The 10179-nt window shown below is 39.1% G+C and overlaps 1 non-coding gene across 1 annotated transcript; it reads left to right on the plus strand.

The window, feature by feature from the left end:
• Positions 1–5994: 5994 nt before the first annotated feature.
• Positions 5995–6098, plus strand: LOC112671575 (U6 spliceosomal RNA). Its single transcript, XR_003143704.1, has one exon. It is a non-coding gene; the product is annotated as a U6 spliceosomal RNA (small nuclear RNA).
• Positions 6099–10179: the final 4081 nt, after the last annotated feature.

Raw genomic sequence — 10179 nt, forward strand, 5'->3', positions numbered from 1 at the left:
GCCAATAAAATAAAATTAAAATATGCTAACTCTGCTCACATTCCACAAGGATGAGTCTTGTTTATCCCTAGGCACAGCTATACCTGCCAAAAAACTGCTAATTCGTTTTCCCTTTAGCGGACAGACTGAGTCAGGACTCAGGGGGGCTATTCTCACCTCTCAGGCAGCCCTTTCTGGCGCTCCCCTGACTTTGTACAGACTGAGAAGCACTGAACTTAGCCAAGCGAAAACCCTGAGTCCAAAAGCCCAAGCGGCCCCACAGCCTGTGCTTTCAAGCATTTCTGCCAGGGGCTGCTGCACAGGAGACAGGCATGAGCAAGATCTTACCAGCAGACAGGACTTGCCCTTCAGGGAAGACCCCAGCCCTATTCTTTAGAAACTAGCAACTCACCTCTCCAACTCCAATCACTCTTGAGAGAAGAGGGAGCCACCAGCAGTTATACCACTCTCACAAAGTTTCTCTGCTTTACATCTTCAATCTCTTCTCACTCATTGCCCAACCCAAAACTATATGAATCAAGTATTTTATGTTCTGTATTCTGATGCTTTAACATCTGGGGTGACTACCCACCCCAGTGTTAACTGATTCCTACAGATTTATACACCATTCACCCAGAAGTGCACCTTTCAACTGCAAACCAGCCAATCTAATTTAATCCATCTAATTTACCAATCCAATTTTTAGCTAACCAATCTGATTGGACGGAACCCACATCATCAATCATCTCCTTTATCTGGTTCTCTCTCTCCAGGCTACTAGCCACCTGCCCTCATCATCACAGGGTCAGGTATCAGCTAATGAGAGTCACTCCCGGAACCCACTGAAATTATTCAAACTAGCCAATCCTAAACCTGCTTATCCTGTCTCACCCATTCTTGCCTACAGAACTCCCTCTCCTTCTTATGCCTCCTGACCAAGCCCAGTGCTTCCCTGAATGGCCTCCTATGGATCATGTGTCCCTCCTCTTAGGATCTATGAATATAACTACCTTTTCAATGGCAGTCGTCTCCTGATCTGTTGGCCTTGCCATACCTAAATAACAACAAGACCTATATTTTTTAAACAACGACCTCAGACTTCAGCTCCTACCTGTTTCTGGAACTATCCTCACCAGGTGACCTCCTTACTGCTAATTCTAATAGATATGATTTAGTCTTGACTTGACATTCTGAGCATTTTCTCACTGAAACATGCCCATTTCGATGATGTGTCCCTCTACTGGCACTCCTTCTCATACTCCTTTGCTGCTATTCCTTAAATATTGTGCTCCTTAAGATCTTGTCTTAGGCTCTGTTTTCTTTTAAGCCTACAATGCTCCCTATTTGCCAACACCTGCCAGATATCTACCTTCCACTCAGACCTCACTCCTCAGCCCCAAACTGGACCTCTCCATATGTATGTCCCACAGGTACCTCAGCTCACCATGGCCAATACTAAGTTCATGATCTTCCACCTCAAAGTTGTCTTGTCTTTTCTCATCCTTCAGAAAAGCCACACCAAAAATCTGGGAGTTCTTGCAACCCTCACCATAGAAAGTGCCTATATATTATTAATTCTCCAACATGGGTCTCCCTCACCTGTCCTATCTCCTCTATTTCCTCTGCTCCTGCCCTATTTCAAACCCTCAGCCCCCTCAACTGAACTCCTATGTTCCTAGTTGCTCTACACCCATTTCTGTGCACACTTCCAATCCTACACTGTTGCCCTGGTCTCCATTCATCTCTCCAAAATGCAAGTCTCATCACACTTCTTCCCTACTTTAGAGCCTTCCACAGTTTCCCACTGCTTACTGGATAAAATCTAAAATCTTCAGCCTTATAAATCCAGTCTCTTGTGTTCTGGCTTCTTCTCCCTCCCAAACCATATCTCAGGTACTACCCCTCTCCTCCTCCCACTCCAAGCCACATAGAACTTCAGAATATGCAGTTCCTCAGAAACACTTCCCTCCTTTATGCATTTGCTTCTGAGACACCCTCCATTGAGAGTACCTTCCTTCTTCTTTCCAGAAAAACCACCACTGCTTTCTCCCAAACACTCCTTGGAACACTCTCCTTTTTGCCCCATAGGCAGCACCTACAATATTTAGGTAACTCTTAATTAAAATGTCAAAATTTTAACATAAAGAATATTAAAATCAGCAAGAGAAAAGCAACTAATTACATATAAAAGAAACCCCATAAAGTTATTGGCTGATTTTTCAGCAGAAATTTTGCAGGCCAAAAGAGAGTGGCAAGATATATTCAAAGTGATGAGAGGAAGAAAACCCACAACCAAGAATGTTCTACCTGGAAAAGTTTTTATTCAGAATTGGAGGAGAGAGAGTTTCCCAGACAAAAATTTTAAAAGTTCATCCCACTAAACCACCCTTAAAAGAAACATTAAAGGGACTTCTTTAAGAGAAAAAAAAAAAGATCATAACTAAAAGGAAAAAAATAAAAAATAAATAATAAATAAATAAAAGGGAAAAAATTTCACTGATAAAAGCAAGCATATAGTAAAGGCAGTAGATCAATCTCCTATAAAGCTAGTATAGAAGTTAAAAGACAAAAGTAGTAAAATCAATCATATCTATAATAATTAAACAATACATAAAAAGATGTAAAATATGATGGCATATACATTGATAAAGATAGTAAAAATGTAGTGCGTTGAGAATGTGTTTAAACTTAAGTGATATTAACTTAAAATAGACTTATATACATAGGATATTATATGTGAACCTCATAGTAATCATAAACCAAAAATGTATAATAGATACACAAAAAATAAGAGAAAGAAATCCAAGCATAGCACTAAAGAAATTCATCAAATCAAAGGGAAGCGGGCAGGAGAGGGAAGTGGTACAAAGAATTACAAAAATAACCAGAAAACAATTAACAAAATGGCAATAAGTACATACCTATCAAGAATTACTTTAAATATATGGGGATCCCTGGGTGGCTCAGCAGCTTGGTGCCTGCCTTCAGCCCAGAGCATGATCCTGGAGTCCCGGGATCGAGTCCCACATTGGGTTTCCTGCATAGAGCCTACTTCTCCTCTGTCTGTGTCTCTGCCTCTCTCTCTGTGTCTCTCTCGTCTCTCATGAATAAATAAAATCTTAAAAAAATAAATAATTACTTTAAATATAAATGGACTAAATGTTCTAATCAAAAGACATAGGGTGACTGATTGGATTAAAAAATAAGACTAATCTATATGCTGTCCACAAGAGACTCACTTCAGACCTAAAGACACATGCAGACTGAAAGTGAAGGGATGAAAAAATATATTCCATGCAAATGAAAGTGAAAAAAAGCTGGGGTACCAATACTTATATCAGACAAAATCAACCTTGAAACAAAACCAATTGGGGTACCCGGGTGCCTCAGTGGTTAAGTGTCTGCCTTTGGCTCAGGTTGTGATCTCGGGGTCCTGGAATCAAGTCCTGCATTGGGCTTCCCACAGAGAGCCTGCTTCTTCCTGTGCTTAAATCTCTGCCTCTCTCTGTGTGTCTTTCACAAATAAATAAATAAAATTTTAAAAAACTAACAGAAGTCAAAGAAAGGCATGACATTGTGATAAATGGATCAATCCAAGAAGATATAACAATTGTAAATATTTATGTACTCAACATAGGAGCACCCAAATATACAAAGCAAATATTAACAGACATAAAAGGAGAAATTGACAATAATATAATAATAGTAGGAGACTTTATCACCCCATTTACATCACTGGATAGATCATCCAGACAGAAAACAATAAGGAAACAGTGACTTTGAATGACACATTAAACCAGACATATTTAATAAAATATATACAAAATATACACAGAACATTTCACTTAAAAATAGCATAATACACATTCCATTCAAATGCACATGGGACATTTTCCATGACAGACCACAGGGTAGGCTGCAAAATAAGTGTCAATAAATTTAAGAATAAAAACATATCAAACATCTTTTCCAACCACAATAGTATGAAAACAGAAGTCAGTTACAAGAAAAAAATTGCTAAAAACACAAACATGTGGAGGCTAAACAACATGCTACTAACAACCAGTGAGTCAATGAAGAAATCAAAAAGGAAATCAAAAAATACCTGGAGGCAAATGAAAACAGAAACACAATAGTTCAAAATCTTTGGGACACAACAAAAGCAGTTCAAAGAAGGAATTTTACAGTGATATAGGCCTACCTCAAGAAATAAGAAAAATCTCATAAGTAATCTAACCTTACATCTAAAGGAACCAGAAAAGAAACAACAAAGTCTAAGATTTGTAGAACAAAGGGAATTATAAAGATCAGAGTGGAAATAAATGAAATACAGATTAAAAAAAAAAAAACTGGAAAAGATCAATGAAACTAAGAGCTGGTTTTCTGAAAAGATAAACAAAATTGATTAACCTTTAATCCAACTGATAAAAAAAGAGAACTCAAATAAACAAAATCAGAAATGAAAGACAAATTACAAAGAATAACATAGAAATACAAAGGATTCCAAGAAACTACTATGAAAGGCATCTGGATGGCTTAGTCAGTTAAGCAGCCAACCCTTGGTTTCAGCTCGGGTCATTATCTCACAGTCGTAAAATCAAGCCCCACAATGGGCTCTGGCTCCACACGAAGTCTACTTTAGATTCTCTTTCCCTCTCCCTCCAGCTCATGCTTGCTCTCTCTCTCGCTCTCTCTCTCTCTCTCTCAAATAAATAAATAAAATCTTTTTCTTAAAAAAGAAACTACTATGAAAAGTTATACACCAACAAATTGGAAACTTAGAGGAAACAGATAAATACCTAGAAACATACAATCTTCCAAGATTAAATCAGGAAGAAAGAGAAATTCCAAATTTGTTCTTTGATCCCAGCATTACCTTAAACCAAAGACATTAAAGAAGGGAAGGAGGGAGGGAAGAAGGAAGGGATGCATGGGTGGCTCAGTAGATTAAGCATCCAACTCTTGATTTCAGCTCAGGTCTTGATCTCAGCGTTGTGAGTTCAAGCCCCATACTGGGCTCCATGCTGGGTGTGAAGCCTATATAAGAAAAAAAGAAAAAAGAACTGGTCCATATTCTGGATGAACACAGATACAAAATTCCTTAACAAAAGATTAGCAAACTGCATTCAACAATACATTAAAAGGATGATTCACCACAATGAAATGAAATTCATTCCAGGGATGCAAGGGTGGTTCAATAACCACAAATCAGTCAACACGATACTCCATATTAACAAAATGAAGGATAAAAATCATTTGGTCATCTCAATAGATACAGAAAAAGCATTTGAAAAAATTCAGCATCCATTCATGATAAAAACTCTCAACAAAGTGGGTATAGGGGGAACAGACCTCAACATAATAAAGGCCACATATGACAAAGTCACAGCTAACATCAACTTAATGTAAAAAGCTGAAAGTGTTTTCCCCAAGATCAAGAACAAGACAATGATGTCCACTTTCACCACTTGTATTCAACACAGTACTGGAAGTCCTACCCATAGCAATCAGATAAGAAAAAGAAATAAAACACATCCCAATTGATAAGGAAGAAATAAAACTGCCACTATTTGCAAATGACATGATATTATATATACAGAAAACCCTGAAGACACCATACACACACATACACACACACACACACACACACACACACACACACACACAATCTGTTAGAACCAATAAATTCAGCAAAGTTTCTGGATACAAAACTAATATACAGAAATCTGTTGTGTTTTACACATCAATAATGAACTAGCACAAAGAGAAATTAAGAAAACAATCCCACTTATAATTGCATCACAAATAATAAAATACCTAGGACCAAATTTAACTGAGAAGGTAAAAGAATTGTACTCTGAAAACTATAGGATGTTGATGAAAAAAACTGAAGATGACTCTAATAAATAGAAAGATATACCATGTTCATGAACTGAAAGAATTGATATCGGTAAAATGTTCACATTACCCAAAGCAATCTACAGATTCAATGCAATCTGACCTAGGAATAGGTCAATGCTCACTGTGGCAGCACATATACTAAAATTGAAACAATACAGAAATTAGCATGGCCCCTACACAAGGATGACACACAGTGCAATACCTATCAAAATACAAGTAGTATTTCTCAAAGAACAAGAATAAAAAAATCCTAAAATTTGTTTAGAATCACAAAAGACCTTAAATAGCCAAAGCAATATTGAGAAAAAGAACAAAGCTGGAGATATCACAATCTCAGATTTCAGACTCTACTACAAACCTATAGAAACCAAAAACAGTACAGTATTGGCACAAAAAAATAGATACACAAATCAATGGAACAGAATAGACATCACAGAAATAATACCATACTTACTGTCAATTAATCTTTGACAAAGGAGGCAAGAACATACAATGGATAAAAGACAGTCTTCTGTAAGTGATGTTGGAAAAACTAGATAGCTACATGCAAAAGAACAAAACTGGACCATTTTTTCAAACCATATATAAAAATAAACTCAAAATGGATTATGGACCCAAATGTAAGACCTGAAGCCATAAAAATCCTAAAAGAAAACATAGGTAGTAACCTCTTATACATCAGTCCTAAGAATATTTTTTTGAATCTGTTTCCTCAGGCAATGGCAATAAAAGAAAAAATAAACAATTGGGCCTACATCAAACTAAAAAGCTTTTGCACAGTTAAGAAAACCATCAACAAAATGAAAAGATGACCTAGTGAATGGGGGAAGATATCAGCAAATGACATATCTGATAAGAAGTTAATATCCAAAATATAAAAAGAATTCATACAACTCATCTCCCAAAACAATCAATGTTACTAAAAAATGGACAGACAACCTGAATAGACAGGTTCTTCATTTCTCAACAAAGACATGGCATGTCCAACAGACACATGAAAAAGATGTTCAGAGCAGCCTGGGTGGCTCAGCAATTTAGTGTTGCCTTCAGTCCAGGGCATGATCCTGGAGACCTGGGATTGAGTCCCACGTCAGGCTCCCTGCATGAAGCCTGCTTCTCCCTCTGCCGGTGTCTCTTTCTCTCTCTCTCTCATTCTCTCTCTCTCTCTCTTTCTCTCTCTCTCTCTCTGTGTCTCTCATGAATAAATAAAGTCTTTAAAAAGAAAAGAAAAAGATGTTCATCATCACTAATCACAATGAAGTCACAATCACGATGTCACCCCACATCAGTCAGAATAGCTTGTATCAAAAAGACAAGAAATAACCAACGTTGGCAAACATATGGAGAAAAGGGAACCCTAGTACACTGTGGGAGGGAATATAAATTGGTGCAGCCACTATGGAAAATAGTATAGTGGTTCCTTAATAAATTAAAAACAGAACTACTATATGATCCAGCCATTCCACTTCCGGGTATTTACCCAAAGTAAACAAAACACTAACTTGAAAAGATATATGCACACCTATGTTTACTGTAGCTTTATAATAGCCAGAATACGGAAGCAACCTATGTGTTTATTGATAGATGGTTGGGTAAAGATGTAGTATATATATACACAATGGACTATTAGCCACAAAAAAAGAATGAAATATGGATGGTATTATGCTAAGTGAAATAAGTCAGACAGAGAAAGATAAACACCCTATGATTTCATTTATATGTGGAATCTAAAAAACAAACAAAAAAAATGCAAACAAACAGACATAAATACAGAGAACCAAGTAGTCGTTGCCAGAGGAGAGGGGGATGAGGGAATGGGCAAAACAGGTAAAGGGAATTAAGAGGTACAAATTTCCAATTATAAAATAAGTAAGTCACAAGAATGAAAAGTACAGCATAGGGAAAATAGTCAACAATATTGTTACACCTTTGAGTGACAGAGGGTAAATATACTTACCATAGTGGGTGTTTCATAATTTATGTAACTGTTGCAACACTATATTGTACACCTGAAACTGTATTACACTGTATACTAACCAGAATTTAAATAAAACCTTTAAAAATATGTATGTAACCTACATGTCAATTCAAAATATAAATACATACATACATACATACATACATACGTACATACATACATATATACATACATACTGAGAAGTATCTTTGTGCTGGAACCTGGAGGCCCCAGAGATACAGCAATAAACAAGACAGACATGACCCTGACCTCAAGGCAGTGTCTATCAAACCACCTTGCTTCCCCAGAAGTTGCCCTCTACCTCTCTAGCTCCACTCTCAACATAGTACATGAATAAAAAACCACCTGGGCAGGAGAGGGTCTATATGGCCCTCTTTTCATCTCCTATTCTGCCCCTAGGGTAATCTTTCTAAAGAATGCATCTATTGGAGATCTCTGGGTGGCTCAGCAGTTTAGCGCCTGCCTTCAACCTAGGGCATGATCCTGGAGTCCCAGGATGGGTCTGCATCGGGCTCCCTGCATGGAGCCTGCTTCTCCCTCTGCCTGTGTCTCTGCCTTTCTCTCTCTCTCTCTGTGTCTCTCATGAATAAATAAATAAAATCTTAAAAAAAAAAAAAAAGAATGCATCTATCTGGCCATTCACATCCTTCCTGTAGATCACTGATGACTCCCCATCACCCACATCCAAACAGACAAGGGCTTTCTTGGCTAGCTCTTCCCCATTTTTCCACTGTCCCCTCTCAACATTCACCACCTCAGACAACCCCAAACTGCCTGCATTTTCCCACACTCACTTTGCTTTGCTTTGTGTCTGTGTTCATACCATCTCCTTTGTTTTAATGCCTTTGTTTCTCTTCATCTGGTTTGCTATCTATTGCTCTGTATCAAACCACTCAGACTAGTAATTCTGTGAATCAGCGGTTTGGTTAGGGATCAGCTGGAATAGTGCACAGATAGATGTGCTCCAAACTTAGTTGGCTGGGCTCACCCAAGCACTGTGAGCAGCTGACAGGTACACTGGGGCTAGATGCTCCAAGAGGGGCCCGCATAGTGTCTAGCCAATGGGTGAGGTTGCCAGCTGGAGTATCCAGTTCTGGTCTCTCCCCATGGCTAGCCTGGACACCTCACATGGCAACTGGGTTCCAAGAAGCAAGCACTAGTGGGCAAGCACTTATGAAGTCTCTGCCTGTGGCAGATTTACCGAGGTCCCATTGACAAAAGCATGTTATACAGCTGAGCCCAGAATCAATGTGGAAGAGGTGTGACTCTGGGTGGGGTGGGGGGATTAACATAGCAATCTACCAGTCTGCCCTCTACCCCTACCAATGCACAGCCTTCCACATATGAAATATATCCATCCTTCCCAAAACATCCAAAATAGTAACTATCCAATCATACACCAGGCCCAAAGTCCATGATCTCACAAGGTGCAGCAAGTTGTCCTGGGGTACAACTCCTCAGGTGTAGCTCCTTTTGATCCAAAAACCTATGAACTAACAAGACACAATGTCTGCCTTCCACATGTGCCCAGCATACAGTTGTGAAGCAGGCACAGGAGATCTGCAATAGATACTCACATTAAAAGGGAGAGAATAAGAGGTACGGGGAGATCACTGATTCAAAGCAATTCTGAAACCCAGCCAGGTTCTGTTACCAGGACCCCTCCTTGTTCACAGGGAGGCAAGGATGTTACATGAATAGTGTCCAATTCTCCTTGGCTTATTTTTTTAAATATTTTATTTATTTATTCATGAGAGACAGAGAGAGAGAGGCAGAGACACAGGCAGAGGGAGAAGCAGGCTCCATGCAGGGAGCCCGACGTGGGACTCCATCCCAGGCCTCCAGGATCAGGCCCTGGGCTCAAGGTGGTGCTAAACCTATGAGCCATCCGGGCTGCCCCTCTCCTTGGCTCTGCACTCTGAGAGGATTTTCTTTTCCATAAGAGAAGGCCCTTGTGAATAATGGCCAGCTTACTGCCCATGGTAAATTGGGGGCCAAGAGGCCTCTTTTCACTTTTTAACTATTTCAGTTTCTTTCAGTCCAAACTAAAAGTCTTTTCCAAAACAATACTCTTCAAGACTTCATAGTTTTTCTACAAGTATTACTGGATTCAATTCTTTTTTTTTTTTTTTTTTTTAAAGATTTTATTTATTTATTCATGATAGTCACACAGAGAGAGACAGAGAGGCAGAGACACAGGCAGAGGGAGAAGCAGGCTCCATGCAGGGAGCCCGACGCGGGACTCGATCCCGGGTCTCCAGGATCGCGCCCTGGGCCAGAGGCAGGCGCCAAACCGCTGCGCCACCCAGGGATCCCTACTG

The sequence above is a fragment of the Canis lupus genome, chromosome 5 (genome assembly GCF_003254725.2).
Source record: "Canis lupus dingo isolate Sandy chromosome 5, ASM325472v2, whole genome shotgun sequence".
NCBI classification, from domain to species: domain Eukaryota; kingdom Metazoa; phylum Chordata; class Mammalia; order Carnivora; family Canidae; genus Canis; species Canis lupus.